The 18,494-nt window shown below is 38.9% G+C and overlaps 1 protein-coding gene across 2 annotated transcripts in view; it reads left to right on the top strand.

The window, feature by feature from the left end:
- The first annotated feature begins 17,748 nt into the window (after positions 1 to 17,748).
- The window catches only part of fmn1 (formin 1), a 73,067-nt gene continuing 72,321 nt past the window's right edge, over positions 17,749 to 18,494 (top strand). For both annotated transcript variants that reach the window (XM_072916276.1, XM_072916275.1), the window contains exon 1: positions 17,749 to 18,240. The gene's annotated coding sequence lies outside the window, so the exon portion shown is untranslated. The remainder of the gene's footprint in view (positions 18,241 to 18,494) is intronic.

Genomic DNA, 18,494 nt, shown 5'->3' with positions numbered 1-18,494 from the left:
CCGCATACATTATGTGACAGGGCAGGGACGCTGTTTGTATGGAGAAAAAGCGGGCGTGACGACAGGTTGTAGAGGACTGGACTCTCACAATATTATGTCAGACCCACTCGACATCCATTGCTTTCGGTCTCCCCTAGAGGGGGGGGGGGGTTACCCACATATGCGGTCCTCTCCAAGGTTTCTCATAGTCATTCACATCGACGTCCCACTGGGGTGAGTTTTTCCTTGCCCGTATGTGGGCTTTGTACCGAGGATGTCGTTGTGGCTTGTGCAGCCCTTTGAGACACTTGTGATTTAGGGCTATATAAATAAAGATTGATTGATTGATTGATAAAGGCAGTGCCTTTAAGGCACGCCCCCAATATTGTCGTCCGGGTGGAAATCGGGAGAAATTCGGGAGAATGGGTGCCCCGGGAGATTTTCTGGAGGGGCACTGAAATTCTGGAGTCTCCCGGGAAAATCGGGAGGGTTGGCAAGTATGATGCAGAGACATGAGGCAAAGTAGCAAAAAGTGCAGTACTTTAATGATAATATACCAAACAAGAAGGGGATGGTTGTAAAAGCATCCTGACTCTCGCCAGATCCTTGTAGTTCGCTGAGCTCCACACAAGGATCATCACACATCAACAAGTTAAACACATCATCCCAAAAATAGAACAAAAATCTGATCCAAATCGTAGTTATACATTTCAATTGAAAATATAGCAAACAGCCTTATTCCCAAGTGAAATTAATATTTTTTCCCCCTCAAAATTCTACACACAATACCCCACAATGACAATGTGAAACGTTTTTCGACAATGTGAACGTAATTCGCTGAGCTCCACACAAGGATCTGGGCTCGAGGGCATTGCAAACTCCTTCAAGATAGCAAAAAATAATGAACCAATCAGGATCGCCGGGCGGGATTTCATAGATGTGACGTCGCGCCGAAGTGACTGTTTGATTCAAACAATGAAGGCACGCAGCGAGGAGTCGTGTGCTGACATTGATTCTGCTATTGCAACTGTTTTGTCGAATCTATTGCTGCGTTGTTTCAGTAAAAGTTCTCTAACTTTTCGCTCTGTCGTTATCCAATATGTCGGCTGTTGTGTTTTGGATTTCCCAGCGTCGCTCTCATCAGCGTCACGGGTTGATTTGGATGTGAGTGATTGAAGTAGCACGTGATTCAAGATAACGGACAAGTGGTTTATCCAATCACATACAATTATTTTTTTACAAGGCCCCGCCTTCTGAAATACATCTCCTATTGAGAAGTCGCAGATCCTTGTGTGGAGCTCAGCGAACTACAAGGATCTGGCGAGAGTCAGGTTAGGGCAAAAGTGCACGCCATAAAAAATACTGTCCACAATGAGGCTTCCAGCGATCGGCCGGGACACACTGGGAATGTTCAGTTTAAAGAAGAAAAACTCTCAACCTCTGGCGAGGTGAGCAAAAAGAAAATTCAGGTTAGAGTAAAATAAAAAAAAATATTAAAAATGCATTTAAAATGTTTTTTTTTTAAAACATTGGACTCTGCCAAAGTGGCCCTTTGTCACCGATTCTGTTCATAACTTTTATGGACAGAATTTCTAGGCGCAGTCAGGGCTTTGAGGGGATCCGGTTTGGTGGCTGCAGGATTAGTTCTGTGCTTTTTGCAGATGATGTGGTCCTGATGACTTCATCTGGCCAGGATCTTCAGCTCTCGCTGGATCGGTTCGCAGCCGAGTGTGAAGCGACTGGGTTGGGAATCAGCACCTCCAAGTCCGAGTCCATGGTTCTCGCCCGGAATAGGGTGGAGTGCCATCTCTGGGTTGGGGAGGAGACCCTGCCCCAAGTGGAGGAGTTCAAGTACCTCAGAGTCTTGTTCACGAGTGAGGGAAGAGTGGATCGTGAGATCGACAGACGGATCGGTGCGGCGTCTTCAGTAATGCGGACGCTGTATCGATCCTTTGTGGTGAAGCAGGAGCTGAGCCGGAAGGCAAAGCTCTCAATTTACTGGTCACGTATGTTCATGAGATTTGGGTTATGACCGATAGGACAAGATCACGGGTACAAGCGGCCTAAATAAGATTCCTTTGTCCGGTGGCGTGGCTCTCCCAGAGATAGGGTGAGATGCTCTGTCAACCGGGAGGAGCTCAAAGTAAAGCCGCTGCTCCTCCACATCAAGAGGAGCCAGATGAGGTGGTATCTGGTCAGGATGCACCCCAAACGCCTCCCTAGGGAGATGTTTGGGACACGTCCGACCGGTAAAAGGCTACGGGGAAGACCCAGGACACGTTGGGAGGAGCTGGACGAAGTGGCTGGGGAAAGGGAAGTCTGGGCTTCTCTGCTTAGGCTGCTGCCCCCGCGACCCAACCTCGGATAAGTGGAAGAAGATGGATGGATGGAATTTTTAAAAATGGAACAAAACTGACCTGCGGTGGAAGCTAGGTATGCGTTGAAGCGACACACCAGCGAAGGACAAATTAGGACCAGGTGTGTCCAATTGGGCCATCCCCCGCCGAGGAAGGAAGCGCTCAGGAGGAGCAACAAATGACAACAGCAGGGACAAAATAATAGGGAAGGCAGGCGAGCAACAGAAACATAACAGACAATAAGAAACAGACACTTAAAAAAAAAAAAATTCCCCTATGTCCCCTCCCCAAAAATAAAATAAATGTTTTATTTAACAATTTTCATTCAAAAGGCACACTGGATTATAAGGCCCAATAAAGGGGTCATATTATGGATTTTTTTCCTACATTCAAAACACTTCCTTGTGGTCTACATAACATGTAATGGCGGTCGAAATGTTGCATAGATTATGTTTTACAGACCATCTCCAAGCGTCTCTTCAGAATCTGATGTTTTGTGGGCGGGTCCTTTTTACGTGTCTCCACTTCGACTGCGTCTTCTCCCCGTCGTCTTTGTTGTACCGGTAGTTTTTAGCACTTCCATAGCGAGTCTACTGACAGATATAAGTTAGAACTGTACGCTACATTATATTAGAAATGGCAACAGAGGGAAGATGAATGCCCCACAAGACAACAATGGCAGACATGCGCAAATACGAAGATCCCAAATACACATCAGCAGGCACAAATAGGTAAGAAAAGTTGGTTTTGCATAATATTGCGAAACAAAACACACGATAATGTCTCCTAATAGTTGCCATTTTGGGGTCCTTATACACACACACCATAATAATACCCGTATGTTGAAGCACAGTACGTCTGAGCGGTCCGGCTTTGTAACTTACCAAAGTTGTACTAAAACATTTTTGACTGATTTTTGTGTGTAATATTCTATATTCTCAATGAAACATCTAAGTTTTGGTGTTGCTTGCTTACCGGTACTTGCTAGCGTCATTTATTGAACAGGTGTCATTCTGCAGTCCACACCTATGTCCCCTTCCCCCAAAAAAAAAAAAAAAGTGTTATTTAACAACAACATTACACACAGTTAGAACAGTAACACTGTGTTTGAATACTTAGTTAAGTGATTATATGGCGTACCACTAGATGGTGCCTGTGTACCACTAGTGCAGTGGTTCTTAACCTTGTTGGAGGTACCGAACCCCACCAGTTTCATATGCGCATTCACCGAACCTTTCTTTAGTGAAAAAAATATATATATATTTTTTCAAATTCAAGACAAAGTTATATGTTTTGGTAACACTTTAGTATGGGGAACATATTCTACGTAACAAAAACTTAAAGGCCTACTGAAATGAATTTTTTTTATTTAAACGGGGATAGCAGATCCATTCTATGTGTCATACTTGATCATTTCGCGATATTGCCATATTTTTGCTGGAAGGATTTAGTATAGAACAACGACGATAAAGTTCTCAACTTTTGGTCGCTGATAAAAAAAAGGCTTGCCTGTACCGGAAGTAGCGTGACGTCACAAGTTGAAAGTCTCCTCACATTTCCCCATTGTTTACACCAGCAGCGAGAGCGATTGGGACCGAGAAAGCGACGATTACCCCATTAATTTGAGCCAGGATGAAAGATTCGTGGATGAGGAACGTGAGAGTGAAGTATTAGAGTGCAGTGCAGGACGCATCTTTTTTCGCTCTGACCGTAACTTAGATACAAGGGCTCATTGGATTCCACACTCTCTCCTTTTTCTATTGTGGATCACGGATTTGTATTTTAAACCACCTCGGATACTATATCCTCTTGAAAATGAGAGTCGAGAACGCGAAATGGACATTCACAGTGACTTTTATCTCCACGACAATACATCGGGGAAGCACTTTAGCTACGGAGCTAACGTGATAGCATCGGGCTTAACTGCAGATAGAAACAAAAGAAATAAACCCCTGACTGGAAGGATAGACAGAAAATCAACAATACTATTAAACCATGGACCTGTAACTACACGGTTAATGCTTTCCAGCCTGGCGAAGCTTAACAATGCTGTTGCTAACGACGCCATTGAATCTAACTTAGCTACGGACCTCGACAGAGCTATGATAAAAACATTAGCTCTCCACCTACGCCAACCCTCATCTGCTCATCAACACCGAAGCTCACCTGCGTTCCAGTGATCGACAGAGCGACGAAGGACTTCACCCGATCATTGATGCGGTCGGCGGCTAGCGTTGGATAGCGCGTCTGCTATCCAAGTCAAAGTCCTCCTGGTTGTGTTGCTGTAGCCAGACGCTAATACACCGATCGCATCTACAGCTTTCTTCTTTGCAGTCTCCATTGTTCATTAAACAAATTGAAAAAGATTCACCAACACAGAAGTCCAGAATACTGTGGAATTTTGCGATGAAAACTGAGCTTTTTGTATTGATACAATGGCGTCCCAATACTTCCGTTTCAACCATCGACGTCACGCGCATACGTCATTATACCTAGATGTTTTCAACCGGAAGTTTCGCAGGAAATTTAAAATTGCACTTTATAAGTTAACCCGGTCGTATTGGCATGTGTTGCAATGTTAAGATTTCATCATTGATATATAAACTATCAGACTGCGTGGTCGGTAGTAGTGGGTTTCAGTAGGCCTTTAATTTAGAGTTATTTGGATACTAGGGGAACATATTCTAAGTAATAAAGACTTAATTTAGAGTTATTTGGTTAGAGTTAGGGTCAGGGTTAGAGGGTTAGGGTTATAATAAGGCCATGCCGAAAAAGGCATTAATAAGTACTTAATAAAGACTAGTTAAGAGCCAATATGTTACTAATTTGCATGTTAATAAGCAACTAATTAATGGTGAATATCTTCCCCATACTAAAGTGTTACCATATTTTTTTACTGATGCATAAAATGAACCGTGCATGAACATCACCTTGTTCAAACAACAAAACCAACACAGTGCATAAACTCAGAACAAATTACACACCTGCAAATCAGTCAGCTGTTGCCGTATCCGTAATACGCCGATAGGGAGAAGTTTGTATTTACACAATGAGTCGGGTGTGTTTTGACCTCCGCCGAACCCCTGAGCCCGACTCACCGAACCCCTAGGGTTTGATCGAACCCAGGTTAAGAACCCCTGCACTAGTGGCAGAAAGTATGGCCAACTAAACAAGAGGCGCCATCTTTGCTACCAAGGACGTGTGCGCATACTTGCCAACCTTGAGACCTCCGATTTCGGGAGGTGGGGGCCTGGTCGGGGGTGGGGTGGGGCGTGGTTGGGGGCGTGGTTAAGAGGGGAGGAGTATATTGAAGAATTCACCAAGTCAAGTATTTCATACATATATATATACATATATATATATATATATATATATATATATATATATATATATATATACATATATATATATCTACATCCTGAAAATATGCAAACCAAACTGTGTTTGGATAATTGATACTTCAAACTTGCATAAATAAATATTAAGGAATATAACATAACTTGGCTTCTGAGAGCTTCAAAATGTAGTGAATAAAATGCTAAAGTTGTTGATAAACAAGCAATTATTTTAATAATTAAATATGGTCATTTTAAATGAATTATTACGATAATTTAAAAGTAATTATTTCAAATATGTTTATTTTAATGTAAAATTCTATGGCTGGATGTAATAAGGAGTCAGAAAAAATTAAAATTAAAATACAATTAATTTTGATGTTTTTAGCAAAATATAGTAAAAATGTATTTTATTTTTATTTTTTTTATAATTAATAAATATCTATTTATTTTTAGGTAAGATAAACATAATAATACAATGTATCTCTAGTCTGGATGATTTAGTTCTTGTCACCCTGTTGTCCTCCCGTAGTGAAAAAAGGCTGTCCTCACTCAGGTCCGCATGGAGCTGGAGGGGGCGTCTCCTGCTGAAAATCGGGAGATTTTCGGGAGAATATTTGTCCCGGGAGGTTTTCGGGAGAGGCGCTGAATTTCGGGAGTCTCCCGGGAAATTCGAGAGGGTTGGCAAGTATGCGTGTGCGGCGTCTATATACATAGTTCTAAACATATTCCAGCTCATAAACTTACAGCAAAACGTGCTTTTATTTTGTCAAAGTATAATTTTGCAGCTGTATTTGACGCACTCAGCTGCTACATTAGCAAGCACTCTAACACGCTCCTGTTGGTGTGTAGTAACATTTACTTAAGTATCCTTTTGAAAAAACTGTACTCGTCAGAGTAGTTTTAATGTAACATACTTTTTACTTTTACGTGAGTATTTTTGTGACCAAAAAAAAACACTTCTTCTACTCCATTACATTGACTTTCATTCCGAAAGTTACATTAAGTTATATCACAATTATTCATAAATTATTACGTATTCATTTGTCAGCGAGCCTTCTTCCGGTAGGCATTGTCACGTGACTTTGTTACGCCAATCCAATGTAAGCACTAGCGACGTTTGACTCCATTCCACCAATCAAACGGAGCCTTGCATTCTACCGGGCTCTAGGGATAATGTTCGTTAAGAAATTTCCGAGGTCGATGCCATTATCGAATCCTCTTATCGAACCGATTCCTTATCAAATCTCTTATCGAATCCAGATAGGTTGTTGTGTGTGCGGTGAGTTCCAAAAGCCGTGGATGTTATGTGACTGGGCCGGCACACTGTTTATATGGAGGAAAAGCGGATGTGGCTGAGGACAGCATGCGGACGTTAAAGGGTGAAGGTTTCAGGTGAGAGAGGACGCTAAAGGCACGCCCCCCAGTGAGCATATAGTGCTGCTATGTGCGTTGTAAATTTAAAAAATTGCCGACAAACACATCACCAACATGGACGAGGTGCCGCTCACTTTCGACATCCCGGTGAAGCACACAGTGGAGAAGAAGGGGACCAGCACGGTAGCAAATCGATACGCACAATGGGGCAAGAGAAGTAGTATTTTACTGTTGTGCTAGCTTGCTATGCTAATGGCCAGAAACTGCCACCTATGGTGATTTTCAAGCGGAAGACGGTGCCGAAAGAAAAGTTTCCACCTGGAGTCATCATTAAGGCATGACGAAGGAACTCCAACCGCTGGACATGGGTGTGAACAGGACGTTCAAAGTGAAGTTGTGAGCGTCATGAATGACAGACGAACACAGCTTCACGAAAACTGGGAGGTAACGTCGGGCGAGTTACGCCACAATTTGTGAATGGATTGTGGATGCTTGAGTTAACGTGTCTGTTTGCACTGTTGTTGGAGCTTTCGCAAAAGTGACTGACTTTGAAAATGAGGAGAGGGAATCTGGCGTGTTTGATGGAGAACTTGCCCAGCTGTTCATTTGTGGATGAGGATTGATCAGAAAATAATGTGAGTACATTGATAAATACTTCAATAAAAGTACAACCAAACTCAGCTTTGCTCCTGCTGCCTTTTTAAAACAGCGTCCATGCATGCTAGCGTATGTTTAAAAATACGCCCAAAAATACGCTGCGTCTTCTTTATGCGTTAAATACAGAAATAGCACCCGTAACTGACACGGCGCCTTTTAATACGGTGCGCCCTATGGTCGCGAAAATACGGTATAGTGGCTTCGATAACGAGAACCCTGTTCTCAAAAAGGGATTCGAATTCATGGAATATCGAAGCATCGGGAGACCCGGTTTTCGCTCGGTATCAAAAGCCGGCGGTATGATAAAATAGAAACGTATGAATGGTTCCAAAAGAAGACACTTTAATGACGTGACATAATGTCAGCACATCCTGACAGTCATTTTTGATTGAGACTTTTATTAGTAGATTGCACAGTACAGTACATATTCCGTACAATTGACCACTAAATGGTAACACCCGAATACGTTTTTCAACTTGTTTAAGTCGGAGTCCATGTTAATCAATTCATGGTTAAGCACAACCTCGTCAAATAGTTAGCAAAAAAGTTATCTTTTTGGATGTTTCTGTTAATCCTAATAACCACAAGTGTCATTTAAACACATTAAAACATTTCCAACAGCACCAAATAGCAGTTGAAATTTGTACTTATCTGTTGAATCTGGAGATTGAAAGATACTAGCGCTAGTTTTTTTTTTTTTTTAGCATGTAGTATTCTCTTCTTCTACTGTAGTGTATTTACATTCCCACATAGTTAAATAAGCTGAAATGACCACAATCGCCCCCTGGTGTACAAGAGGCACACTGCGTATGGCCAACAGTCACAATAGAGATAAGAGCATGGAAACTAGAACTTCACATGTAGCTGTGGAAATAAAGGCAACAAAGCTATTTGACAAATCAGACTAATTTAGGGCACTTAAATGTACTGACTGTAAAAAGTGACATGTCGTCAGACAAGGCAGCACAAATCATGATGACTTTCAAACTAGTAAAAATAACATTTATCTCATCAGAAATGTTCACATTTCAGCCAAAAATAATTACCGGTACACTACCAACTAAAGAAAAAATGCTTCAATAAATTGTATATGATTTATATGTGTTACACAAACACGCCAACTACAATTTTAGTCAAAGAACCATTCAAAAATAGCTACTAAATAAATCAGAAGTTACTTACAAGTTACTCAATACTTGAGTAGTTTTTTCACAGAATACTTACTTTACTCTTACTCAAGTAATTATTTTGATGACTACTTTTTACTTATACTTGAGTCATATTATTCTAAAGTAACGGTACTCTTACCCTGCTGATGGCACAATAAACGTAAAAAAAATACACAGAACCAAAAAAGAAATGTATTGCCCTCATTTTGCCAAAATCTTCATTAGATTTGGACCAACAATCACAGAAATTGTGACTTTTGTGTGGAGTATATCAACTGTGGTGTCTGCCTACAATGTATTTGTAATCACTGTAAGTACCACTCATTATTTGTTATTCTAACCCCAGCAGGCACATGACATTAAAACAACGTAGAGCACTTGTTGAATTAGGTCCTGATGTTGAGCAACTCAAACATAACGTTTGAACAACATGATTTTTGACAATGTTTAATTCATGTTGGGTTCTGACGTTGATTTGACCTTTGAATTTTGGTATTTTTCCAACAAACATTCTACAACTCAAATACAACGTTGAAACAACATGCTTTTTGACAACGTTTAATCAATGTTGGGTTCTGACGTTGATTTGACCATTGAATTTTGGTCTTTTTCAAATCAATATTCTACAACCCAAACACAACGTTGAAACAACATGCCTTTTGACAACGTTTATTCAATGTCAGGTTGTGACGTTGATTTGACCATTGAATTTTGGTCATTTCCCAACCAATATTCTACAATTCAAATACAACGTTGAAACAACATGCTTTTTGACAACATTTATTCAATGTCGGGTTGTGACGTTGATTTGACCATTGAATGTTTGTCTTTTCCCAACCAATATTCTACAACACAAACACAACGTTGAAACAACATGCTTTTTGACAACGTTTATTCAATGTCAGGTTGTGACGTGGAGTTATTTGACCATTGAATTTTGGTCATTTCCCAACCAATATTCTACAACTCAAATACAACGTTGAAACAACATGCTTTTTGACAACGTTTAATCAATGTTGGGTTCTGACGATTTGACCAATGAATTTTGGTCTTTTTCCAACCAATATTCTACAACACAAACACAACGTTGAAACAACATGCTTTTTGACAACGTTTATTTAATTGAACATGTAAGAAAAAATAGCAAAAAGACGATGTAATATGAAAAAAGCTGTATGCAGTAACATATTGTGTCATATCTTTTTATTTTCACAAAACTGTTATTAATCTACTTGCTAATTTACTGGTATTATCTTGTTACTTTCTGATGTAACATGTTTCTATCTATACTGTTAAAATGTAATAAGCATTCATTCTTCTGTTGTTTGGATACTTTACACTCATTTTAGGAGATACTAAAATGTGGATATCGATCCAATACTAAGTAGTAACAGGGGCAGTATTGGCCATACCAATGCTGACACTGACACATAAAATTGTCAAGATCAAATGATAGCAATTATAATCAGACAAAATTAAATATTAAAATTATTTACCCTTCTGGATCTGATTTAAAACATCTGGTTTTTGCTCTTAAAGCCCTCCTGTGTCTAGGGATTTATTTGCTGAGTTGGTAAGCAACAACAAAAATGACCAAATATTTTTTGATAGTAAAAGAAATTATCTAACCCCTTAGTATCAACCATAAAATTATATGATACTTATTATTTTTCAGTTTAAGTTTGTTTTTGTTTTTTTTCCCACCCCACCAGAGATCCAGATGGCATTTCCCTTCTCTGCACATTTCCCCATCTGTGATACTCTCATTTGCAGTCATTGAAGATGGGGACACTAACTGCTTCCATCTTCACAGTACAGATTTGCAACTGTTGTTTTTCCTTTGCAAGTCGCTTCATGTTTATTCTTGAAATTGTAAGATCCCGTATTCCGTTATCCAAGTCCCTTTTTGATGGATGCTACCAAGCTAACATAGCTTAATTTACTTCATTTGTTCTTCAACGACTGCTAAGTGCAGGCGCTTGTACAGGTCGACCGCTAGTAGTGCTCAAGCCTCTGAACTTTTGCTATCCATGAGAAAAGTGTTTTTTTTCTTCATTCATTTAAGAATAAACAATAATCAATTCCCATATATTTCAGTTATGGTGAGGATTCTTCCCCAAAGTGCTTAACATCCTTCCTGACGCCTCCCAACCCTCCATTTCCTCATGTAGCATCAGACAGACAAGTACCGTATTTTTCAGACTATAAGGCGCATTAAAGGGGTCATATTATGATTTTTTTCCCTACGTTTAAAACACATCCTTGTGGTCTACAGAACATGTAATGGTGGTTCTTTGGTCGAAATGTTGCATAGATTATGTTTTACAGACCATCTTCAAGCGTCTCTTCAGAATCTGACATTTTGTGGGCGGATCCAATTTACGTGTTTCCACTTCGACTGCATCTTCTCCCTGTCGTTTTTGTTGTACCAGTAGTTTTTAGCGCTTCCATAGCGAGTCTACTGACAGATTTAAGTTAGAACTGTACGCTACAATATATTGAAATGGCAACAGGGGAAGATGAATGCCCCACAACAAGACAACATGCGCAAATGTTCGGGACTTACGCAGATCCCAAATACACATCAGCAGGCACCAATAGGTAAGAAAAGTAGGTTTTGCATAATATTGCGAAACAAAATACCCGATAATGTCTCCTAATAGATGTAATTTTGGGGTCTTTGTACACACACACCATAATAATACCCGTATGTTCAAGCACAGTACGTCTGAGAGGTCCGGCTTTGTATATTACCAAAGTCATACTAAAACATTTTGACAGATGTTTGTGTGTAATGTTCTATATTCTCAATGAAACATCTAAGTTTTGGTGTTGCTTGCTTACCGGTACTTGCTAGCATCATTTATTGAACAGGTGTCATTCTGCAGTCCACACCTATCCGTTATGTGTGAATGCTATTTACTGGTCAGACTTATCATTACACCATGTACCAAATTGCTTCGATTAAGCGCACCATTGATTTTTGAAAAAGTGAAAGGATTTTAAGTGCGCCTTATAGTCCGAAAAAACCCTGTAAAACAATGTTTGTGCAATTTTTTTATGTAGTTTGGTGCGAAGTTAACCACAACTTTAGGTCTGCTGAAAACATTACATTGTTTATTTTCCTAAACAAATGAGAAAAACAACTCAACCCCTTGTCCAGCTGTTGTTTACTGTTGTTTGTCATTTTAATGCAAAATGTGCATTTCAATATAGGGCAAATTCCCCCGTGAAAATGTGAAAAATAAGGGGTTTTCATTTTTATCCCAAAACGCCGTTGAATCAATCAATAAATAAAAAATTAATCTGGACTCAAATCTATGTCCATGGGTGTCACTGGTAAGCGCCATAACAACTGAGCTATCCATTTTGAAAGGGAGATGGATGAGCAAGCAAATCATTGAACTACAGTTTTACTGTTATTACAAATTTGACAAGTTGGCTAGTTTAGTTTCATTTAAGATCATCATTTTCAAGATAAAAGGTAGGTGAGCTACGACGTCTGGTGAGGTATATTTGTACGAGATGGACAAGCGGTAGAAAAATGGATGGATGGATTATTACTGTGATGCTGCTTGTACTTTAACTCTATCAGAAAACAGTAAAAAAAAAATGTAAACTGTATTTTTTAATGCAATTCGTTAATTTGTGTTTGTAATTGTTACTCTATAAATTGTAACTATCCTGCTGTGATTTTTATCATAGTGGTTTTATCAATATTTTTTGCGAAGGGTGCCTTTTTTTCTGGCTTGAACACCTGTCCCCCAAAATGTCTGTGCAGGTGCCTCACTCGGAGAACTCTATAGCTGTCCGGTTTACCAAACAGTGGATACCTTCAATATGGTTACTAACTATTATGAAGTCAAGCTTATTTTGACCATATCCTGTCAACTGGTCAGACTAATTGATCTATTTTGCTTCTTTAAACTTTGCCTGATATCCAAATGGTAAGTTGATATCTGGATAGACCTCGTCTTCTGACTCGGAAACTTCAATATAATCTTCATTGACATCTATGAACTCATTATTGTCATTTCTGACTGTACTGACTCCGTCTCTGAACTCCAACTCCAACAACAAGTTTCTTGAACGTTCCTTGAACTCATCCATGTTGTTTGCTTTCTTTGATGATAAAGTCTGATCTATTGGTGAAGAAACTTTTACCAGCTATTGGTTTCTTTTTCAAGCTGTTTTACCCTGTACGCCTCCATTTTACACAGCTTTCTTTTTCTTGCGTCAGAAGTTGTAGCTTGGATTTTTAGGGCCTTTTATCCTCTGTCCAATAACTGCTCTGCCTGGGTATCAACTGTCAAGTTCTTTGGTGTTTTTAGCCTGCCTGAAACTGAGAAGACTGCAGAGGATGCTTTTATCACCTCAACGCCAATAGCTTTTCTTGAGTCACATTTCAACTATTTACAAGAGTTCTGTTGAACTGCCAACCTTGGAATCAAGGACAAAAACACTGTATTAAAATAAACACACAAAACACTGTCCGATGCTGGCAAATTAAAACTCAACACTTAATCTAAAGAGGCTTCGCGGATCTGTGCTTTACATTTTCTCAAGTTTTTCACTACAGAGGTACCCAGAGCCCATTCAAATATTAACACTGATTTAGTAATCTCACTCGTGGTTTTAGTCATATTAAATAATTATATGTAACCTATTACAGTTTACAACCTTGTCAAATGATATGAAACCATTTGTTAATTACAAAGATTGTTATATATTTAACACATGAACCTTAGGCTTAGGTCAGGCAGATTAGAAAAATAAGTACTAACCAAATATACTGCATAAGAAGAGACACATAAATGACAAAACTAAATTTACATACAATTATGCTGTGCGAAAATAATAAACTAAATTAATAAATATGTTTTTCAACCAAACTGTCAATAAAATTAAAGTGCAAATGAAAATAAAGCTTCACCACTTAAGTCATAATTTTTGCCATTAAGAAACTTCTCTATGACTTTAGCTCCAAACTTCTTGTTTGTTTGATAATGTCATTACTGCCACAAATGGTGGAAAAGTGTAGTACAACTGAGTACCTCTGCGCCACAGCTGCGAAACTGATATTTTTTGTCGGCCCTCCAGGGGGTGATGACAGAGCCCTATATGAACGAACGAGATTTCTCTATAGAATCTCCTCTCTGGTCAACAAAAGCACCATGAGGATTCTGGCGGGAACTCTCGTTCAACCCTTTTTCGATTACGCATGCACCTCCTGGTACCCTAGCACCTCCAAAACCCTCAAATCTAAACTCCAAACATCCCAGAACAAGCTAGTCAGATTACTTCTAGACCTCCACCCCAGATCCCACCTCACTCCTACCCACTTCTCCAAAGTGGGCTGGCTCAGGGTGGAGGACAGAGTAAAGCAACTTGCACTGAGCCTAGTCTATAAAATCCACTACACCTCCCTGATACCGAAGTACATGTCAAACTACTTCCTTAACGTAAATGACTGCCATAACCACAACACCAGGGGGAGCTCCACTAACCACGTTAAACCCAGATTCCGAACTAACAAAGGTCTTAACTCAGGGGCGTCACTAGCTTTTAAGGACAGGGGGGGCTTAGCCCCCAGGAGATGCACAGGATGTGAGCGAACGTAGCGCACGAGCACAAAACCTCACAAACGGCTAACAAAGACTTAGAAATTATTCATTGTTATTGTTATGGGACGGCGTGGCGAAGTTGGTAGTGGCCGTGCCAGCAATCGGAGGGTTGCTGGTTACTGGGGTTCAATCCCCACCTTCTACCATCCTAGTCACATCCGTTGTGTCCTTGGGCAAGACACTTCACCCCTTGCTCATGATGGCTGCTGGTTAGCGCCTTGCATGGCAGCTCCCGTCATCAGTGTGTGAATGTGTGTGTGAATGGGTGAATGTGGAAATACTGTCAAAGCGCTTTGAGTACCTTGAAGGTAGAAAAGCGCTATACAAGTATAACCCATTTATCATTTATTTATTTATTATTATTTCAGTCGGTTTATTTTCAATCTGTGTTCAGTACAACAACAAACATGGGTTTGCACAGTGACATTTTGTTTACAGCATCAACAAGAAACAATTACTTGCATGATCCTTCAAGATACACTGAAACACAATGAAAGTCATGGCATTAGCCTCTATGTTATTACTTCGCAACATAGAGGCTAATGCCACAACTTTCGCTCACAATACAATAATTGTTTGTTCCCAAATATTTTGAAGTTGCACAGATTACATTTTGGGCACATATGTGACTAAAATGGATGTAAATTCAAGCCCTGGAAATATTACTTAATTACTTGAATTAAAGTAATATCTGGATCGGGATAATTTGGCTTATATAGAATATATTTATATATATATATATATATATATATTATGGCAAGTTGTTAAGGAAATTAAATATATATGGAAGTCTGAATAGAAATGAGAAACGTTTATATATACTGTAAATAATAAAGACTTAGAGTCCGTCTGCTGATCTGAAAAAGAGCCAAAGCTGTCAAAGAGCTGAGGGACCATCTTCAAATTTCAATGCTGAAACAAATAATGCAAACAATAAAATGTAACTTCCAGGGTTTGAGATTAACGTAGTCCCGTCGTGACGATGGCTTTTAACCATTTTTTTTCTTTTTATGTATTTATTCATTTTACATTTTATATTAAATGTCCTGGTTTTTCCTCCCTCTGAAAATCCTATGAAATGTTTAACAAGCCATCCTATAACAATACAATAAAACAAATATATTTAATGATGTTTTTTTTCATTATTTTAACAATAGGCTAATGTATATTACTTTATATGGATTCTACAAGAAACACAAAACTTAAAAACTAAATTATTTACAATTGCAGACACAAGGTTTCGTGCAGCTTCACTCATTGTAAAGGAAGACGGAAGTCCACGCAGGAGAAAAATGACTACAAAGATGGTGTCAGGGTTTTTCTTATATATATATATATATATATATATATATATATATACACATTATTTATATATATATATATATATATATATATATATATATATATATATATATATATATATATGAAAGACTTAAAAGGTATACGAGATAGGCTCCAGCTCCCCCCGCGACCCCAAAGGGAATAAGCGGTAGAAAATGGATGGATGGATAGAGGATGTTGTGGATCATGTTGATTATTGGTCCTCCTAATTGTCAATCATTCTGGTGATGTTACGTAAGGACATATATATATATATATATATATATATATATATATATATATATATATATATATATATATATATATATATCAAATAAAACAAATGGCTTTTTGATAAGCCATTTTTTATTTATTTATTTATTACAACGCCAAAATAGGCCTAACAACGCCAATGGTTGTAATTCTGTAGCACTTTGAGATTTGGATACAAATGTAAAGTAGATTACAAATACAATCTATTATATAAATAAATAATATATATATGTCCTTACGTAACATCACCAGAATGATTGACAATTAGAAGGACCAATAGTCAACATGATCCAGAAATAAATAAAACAAATGGCTTATCGATAAGCCATTTAAAAAAAAATTGTTTTAATATTTATTTATATGTATCATTATTCTCCTACTCACCTTTCCAGTAGAGGCCTCTCCCCTCTCACTTTATGTGCTCCTCTGCCCTGACTCCTACAGGTCAATAGGGGTTGTGGAGTGATTATTATTATTATCTACTGATGATAGTCATACGTGAATGAGCTCAGCTCCTGTTCTCCTCCATGTGTAAAGTGAGAAACACAGCTGATGCTCCAGAAGGAAGTAACCCCAAAGATAGCAAATGGTAAAAAAGAGTGCACATTTAACTTTATAAATAACCAGGACCTTCATGATGCATTTAAGGCTAACTAGCTAACTAAGTAGCAGCATTGTTTTAGAGTGGGAATGTAACTTTTTGTCAAACACAGACCTGGTGTAAAGTGGAGCTAATACATTTTAATACAAGCAGTGATGAATACTTACTTTCTTGAAAAAGTTTCTTTTGTCCGTTTTGCATCCGTTCACGTTCTTGTTCTGCAGTGCTGTGTGCTAATGTGCTTTGTACACCTGCAGGACCGCAAGCAAGGTCGCAGAGAAAATGCGGACTGGATTTTGAGTGATGTGGGCATTACATAAACTGAGTGAATAATGACAGGTTATATGATTATTTATTTAAACTCATATTCGGGCCACTTTATAATGAATATGTCGGCATGTATTTGTAAAAAAAAAAAAAAAAAAAACATTTTTTTTTTTTTTTTTTAGCACCAAATTATTTAGGGGGGCTTAAGAATATTTTAGGGGGGCTTGAGCCCCCCTAAAATAGGCCTAGCAACGCCAATGTCTTAACTCATTCTCATTTTATGCCACATCAATGTGGGATGCGCTCCCAACAGGTATAAAAGAAAGGGCATCTCTATCCTCCTTCAAAACCGCAATAAAAGTTCACCTCCAGGCAGTTACAATCCTAAACTAACACCCTCCCCGGATTGTTAATAATCAAATGCAGATACTTTTTCTCATGCCTTCTGATCTCTCTCTCTCTCTCTCTCTTTCTCTCTCTCTCTCTCATATTGGTCAAAAGCCCCTCACGTGACTACAGGGCGCCATGTTTGGGTACAACTCTGAAACCGAGTTGTCCGTACTCTATACACGGCTCAGAACAACGGGATGGTTAAGAAACACTGCTTTACCTCAAGCAATTATTCCACCTCTACAGCACTTAAAGATACATTTATGCGAGTCGTTAGTATCAAGGCTGTGTGACCTACGTGTCTTTTTGATATTGAGTCCTTATGACATCATAAACAATCAACCCTCTGATGTTCAACATTTAATACATTCAGGATTCTCAATCCTCAAACCAACTAATCATTGGTTTTTATTCACTTTCAAATCGGGAATAGGATTGTAGATTTTCCCATTCAAAGCATGCAGAGAAATTTTGCATAGGTTGTATTCAGGCATATGACTCTTGAACGAAAGTGAACAAAGTGGTGGACCGCCAAACCAACATGACTACTGTGCAGCAAACTGAGTGGGAACTATCTGAGTACGCAAAGGGCCTAGATCTTATCATGCCTAGATCTTATCATTAAAAGATACAAGCAAAAAATGCAACCTCTGCAATGGAATCTATCCTTATACGTTATCAAAATAAGATTTGTCGAGTGATCTCAAGGATTATCTGTCAGCCAGGTTCCGAGACATGTCGAACTATCTGGTGCTCCAGATGTCATTCTACACGACAAAACCAATGGAAACTTGGAAAAGCACGGAGGTCTACAACTTCTTTGTGTGTGGCTTGGTCAAGGACATTGGTATCAAGACTCTCCCGGATAAATGATGCATCGTTTTTGCTCCGGTAATGTTGCATTTCATGATTTAATTTTGCGTCAACTGCCATGTTTGTTACCTTTTTGTTGTTGTTGTTGCACGGGTCGTTACGAGTACGCATGTTTCCCCGTCTTTATCAAAATATAACTATATATGTCAACATTGTCTATATGCTGAAAGCTTTATTTATGATTGCTGCCTTTGGTAAAAGCTTAACTCTTTTAGGTTTTGCTTACATTTGCTTTCTTTTGTTGAGACTCGCCCAGTTGGTGCTTCACGAAA

This window comes from Nerophis lumbriciformis, linkage group LG26, assembly GCF_033978685.3.
Source record: "Nerophis lumbriciformis linkage group LG26, RoL_Nlum_v2.1, whole genome shotgun sequence".
NCBI lineage: Eukaryota > Metazoa > Chordata > Actinopteri > Syngnathiformes > Syngnathidae > Nerophis > Nerophis lumbriciformis.
Note: the sequence above shows the minus strand (reverse complement) of the source record. Positions and strands in the feature narration are given on the sequence as shown.